Raw genomic sequence first — 5,292 nt, 5'->3', positions numbered from 1 at the left:
GTTCCCGGTCCTTCACCTTGCAGCGCACGGCTCCTGAATGGCTTCACTTCGGTTCCAGATCAACCCGAGCCTCCAGCCGAGGGGGCTGAGCTCAATCTGGCGCACCGCAGAGAGGGGAGAGGGGTGAGGAGCGCACTGGCGAGGAGGAGAGACAATAAACTGAACCATTTCGTGGCCTAAAAAAAGAGGGCCGAGTCTAAGCGTTGAAAATACGATGCAGGGTGGCAATTTTTAACCAATTGCAAATTGACCCACTGAATGTCACTTTTCCTTGCAGTGGGATTGATCTCTGAAGTCATTTTTATTTCAACTCTAGACTGTATTATAACTTTAGAACCGTATGAGACAATGACGTAAAATCATAGCCATATGAGTTAGACCGAAGTCAAAATCATGTTACAGAGCTTATTTTGTGGGATTGTCACGTCAATTGGTCACGTCACAAAGTTTAGTATCACGGCTTTATGTGTAATGGTACGCTTGATTGCGACAGTGTGAGCGACGTAAAGCAGAGCGGGATAGCCGTAAAAGGGTTTGGACGTGGGCAGAACGACAAATGTGAACGCGAATGTAGTTACGCTAAGTAGTTAACAAAACGAACATCCTAAACATGGACATTGGATTATTTCAACAATACACACCAAAAGGGTTTATTACATGGTGTCCGAAGTAGCGGAAAGAAGATGGCAAAGTTTAATCCACCGGAGAATTTCTGCTTCGAATAACCAGCGGAGTTGGCGGACTGGAGGAAACGCTTCACTCACTATCGGACAAAGCTAGATAAAGAGGATGGAAGCGTGCAAGTAAGCACTCTTATCGATGCGTTAGGTAGCGAGGCAGGAAATATATTTAGTTTGTTCACTTTTGAGGAAGGTGAGGACACGGACTATGGGGGTTATGGTGAAGCTTGACGCCTACTTCATACCGAAGCGTAACGTCATTCACGAGAGGGCCTGTTTTTACCAGCGGGTGCGGCGTGAAGGGGCGAGAGTGGAGACATTTCTTCGCGCTCTTTATGAGCTTTCGGAGCTAAACGTGAGGAACACATTAGGGACCGAATCGTGGCAGGAATCCAGGATAAGGAACTGTCTCTCAAGCTACAACTCATCCCGAACCTCACCCTGGAGATGACTGTGCAGGAAGCGCGTCAGCTGGAGGAGGTGAAAGCACAGGTTAGCCAGCAAAGTGTGGGGGCATTCGCCATACAGGAGGTGGTGCAGGGGTACGCAAAGCACACAAAATGGCAAAAAAAAAACGACGGGGAGAGGGGCTTTAAAGACAATGACCGCGGCAAAAAGTGCGGTAGATGTGGTAAAGCAAGAAGCAAGATAAATGCCCCGCAGCCAAGTCCACATGCCACAGGAGCACGAAAACAGGACATTGGATGTGCAAAAGCAAACTGGTGAGTGAAGTCACAGAGGGTGGAGGGGATGCATCTTACTTTCTGGGCTCAGTTAATAGCACACTTTCGAGCAACAAACTGGACTGTACAGCTGGACATAGGTAGCACACCTGTCATGTTCAAAATAGGCATTGGGGCCGATGTGTTTGTCATGAGCGAAGGGACCTTCAAAACACTAAAACCAGAGACAAAGTTGCGTCAGGTGTGACTCAGGCAGCTGGTTGAATTGTGTAGGCCAATTCACAGTACACATGGTGCACAAGGACAACTATACATCTGAGGTTGATGTTGTCAGAGGAGAGAGCGCGAGCAATTTACTCAGCCGACCAGTAACACAGGAAATGGGCCTAGTGAACAGAGTTTATGCGGTTCACAGCACTGGAGAGTTTGGCCTGCTCAAGGCACAGCCAGTAAAAATAGTGGTAAGGGAGGACACACAATCCTATGCAGTCCACACCGCATGCAGGTTCCCCATCCCTCTCATGAAGCCAGTCAAGGAGGAGCTGGAAAGGATGGAGGCCAACGGCATCATTGAGAAAGTGAGCAAGCCCACAGAGTGGTGCACCCCCATGGTGCCAGCCCCAAGAAGTCAGGCAAGGTGCGTATCTGCGTTGACCTTAAAAGACTAAACAAAGCCATTAAGAGGGAGAGAGGCATCCTGCCAACAACAGAGTAGATCACAGCTGAACTGAGTGGGTCAACTGTATTCTCGTCATTGGATGCAGCAGCAGGGTTCTGGCAAATACCGCTCGATGAAGACAGTTGGAGACTAACAACTTTTATCACCCCTTTTGCCAGATATTGCTTTAAACGGCTCCCTTTCGGCATTAGTAGTGCCTTAGAAATATTCCAGGAGAAAATGGTAGAAACACTGGAAGGCCTGCAGGGGTAGGGCTGTGTGTGTACATGGATGACATCATCGTTCACGGGAGGGACATGGCAAAGCACGACCAGCGCCTACAGAGGGTCATGAAGCAACTGGAGTCTGCTGGGCTAAAACTGAATGCCGGAAAGTGTGCACTGAGACAGAGAAAGCTACACTTTCTGGGCCATGAGATTGACACAGACTGTGTGTGGCCTGACCCAGCCAAAGTGTCAGCCATCAATGAGTGATCCCCACCTGAGAATGTTCAGGAGCTTAAGAGGGTGCTAGGTATGGTGAACTACTTGGGGAAATACATCCCCAACCTGGCCACTGTGGGCTAACCACTGTATGAACTGCTGAAGTCCAAGTCAGCATGGACGTGGGGTCCAGCGCAACAGTCAGCATTCCAACAGATCAAGTACTCCTCACAACCTCACCTAGTCTGACTCATTACGATGTCCACAAGCCCATGGCAGTCTCTGCAGATGCGAGCAGCTATTGGGTTGGTGGTGTGCTGATGCAGCTCCACGGGAGGACTGGAAGCCTGTGGCATACTGCTGCCGACGTCTGAGCGATGCAGAAACGAGGTATGCTCAGATTGAGAAAGAGTGTCTGGTGAGTGTGTGGGCCTTTGAAAGGTTTGGAAAATATCTGAATGGCCTAGAGGGATTCAAGTTGATCACAGATCACAAACCCCTAGTCCCGCTGGTGAACTCCAAGGATCTGGATAACGTATCCATCCATTGTCAGAGGTTGCTAATGCGGCTGATGAGGTTTACCCCCACAGCAGAGTACGCACCCGGGAAGACCCTGGTCATGGCGGACACCTTGTCCAGGAGCCCCTTGAGAGACAACAGCCAAGACACACACACAGATGTAGGGTGCTATGTCGCATCCATCATCGACGGCATGCCAGCTACAGAGCAGAAGATGGACAGCATCAGAGCAGCCACAGCAGCAGATGACAAGCTACAAGCCCTAATCAGGTACATACAGTGTGGATGGCCAGAACACATATGTAAAACACACCTGACTGTTAGAGAGTTTTTCCCCATAAAAAATTAACTGTCAATACACAACGGGTTGGTGACGAGGGGTAACAGAATAGTCATTCTGGAAACGTTGAGGACAGACATATTAGACTGAATACATGATGGCCATCAGGGCTTAACTAAATGCAGGGATCGAGCAAACACCTCGGTATGGTGGCCCAGGATACCGTCCCAAATCAAAAACAAGGTCTTGTCTTGCCTGTCATGCCAGGAACTGAGAAGAGGGCAGTCCAGAGAACCGCTAATCTCTACACCCCTTCCAGACAGAACTTGGAAAAGAATAGGAATAGACTTGTGTGAACACAATAAGCAGAGTTACCTGGTCATCTCAGAATACTATTCATGGTATATAGACAAGTTAACGTGGCACTTCCGGTCCATTTCCACATTTGGGCCACCCTATGCTTTTCTTTTCCGGTGTAACGAGTAGCTACCTAGTTACTAGTTAGCTATCAAAAGTTGTTGCTAGCCCCGTGTTTTTATTTCTGTATTACTGTTTTTACCGGAATGCGAGTGAAATGGGAACATTCATCGACTTCTCTATCAAGGGAAGGTGTTGTGACTATCCCACACCCGTATACAGTACACACCTGGGAGGATAATATGACAAAATGGCCCAGCATCACATACAGCAAGATTTGTTCTTACTTCGTGGACTCAATGGCGATAAACGGTAACACAATGGAAAATCTAAAAAGCTCAGAAGCCTACCAATATCTCCACAGCAACAAAGTTGGTTGTGTGCTTACATACAAACATGACAGCTTTGTGTATCAGAAGGCAAATGTCGAACCCAGCCAGTGTCTCAACGATTCCTGGCACAGTGCATGGGTGGTAGTAATGGAGGCAGGAGACGTGGAGACTGCGGGATGCAGTTGTGTAGCTGGACCAGGACGATCATGTAGCCATGCAGCTGCGATGCTGTGGAAGGTAGGTAGCTATGTCTTAACTGTATTTTTTTATACCTTCTTTAGCTAAGGGCCCATTCATACTCTAAGCAAGCTACGCTAGCGCGAGCTACGTAAAACTACGCAAAGTTGATTAGTATGAGCGAACTAATGTTTTGGCTGAGGGAATTAACGTCTCTCATCCCAAACAAACACTTGGCTAAACAACGTTAGCCATGTTTAGCCATGTTTTTCATACCTTATAACTGTGGTGTCCAGCCCAATAACATTAGTGATAAGGTATGGAGCTAATTAGCAGAGACAACAAACAAGCTGGTCAGAATCAGACAGACAATGACAGTCCAAAATACGACAGGACAGTGCGATGACAGTACCAAATATATACCCACAATAATACAAAATATACAATACAAAACTGGAGTGCAATGTGTATTTATGCAGTCTGTGTGTGTGTGTGTGTTAGTGTGATGGTGTGTGTCCAACGTTTTGTATATGTATGCCATTATGAAGTGTGTGCAGTGAGAGCATGTAGTGCAGTGAGCATTTGTCAATAAAATATCAGTGCACTGATGTTTTTTCTATTTCTCTAGGTAGAAAATGCTTTGAGACACGGAAAAACACGGCTTGCCTGCACACATGGACAGAATCAGTGGAACACTGGGGCCAAAAGAAATGCTGGTCAGCACAAAATGAAGGACGTGTGCTTCAAACGACACAACAGACAGCAATTCTACCAGCCATCAACATCACAGTCATCCTCTGCCATTCCAAAACCTACTCATAACGACAGCAGCCTGCAATCTCTTCTAACACATGTTAATGTTATTGTCTAGGTAACCAGCTTTAAACCAGGCAATGTTACAAAGCAAAACCCACAAAACTAACACGACAAAAATAACAGGTATTATCAGCTGTATTGTAGCTAACACGATAACCAGCCAGCTAGCTAAACTTACCCTGCGATTCAAGCTCAATCTGGCAGCTGGTGGTTCGCTCAAGGTTGCGTCTCTTTCTCTGGGGAGGGCGCTCGTATCCCAACCACAGTTCAGGGAAAGGGTTTTCTTT

Source organism: Lampris incognitus, chromosome 2, assembly GCF_029633865.1.
Source record: "Lampris incognitus isolate fLamInc1 chromosome 2, fLamInc1.hap2, whole genome shotgun sequence".
Classification (NCBI taxonomy): Eukaryota; Metazoa; Chordata; class Actinopteri; order Lampriformes; family Lampridae; genus Lampris; species Lampris incognitus.
The sequence above is the reverse complement of the archived record's forward strand: the minus strand, read 5'-3'. Positions refer to the sequence as shown.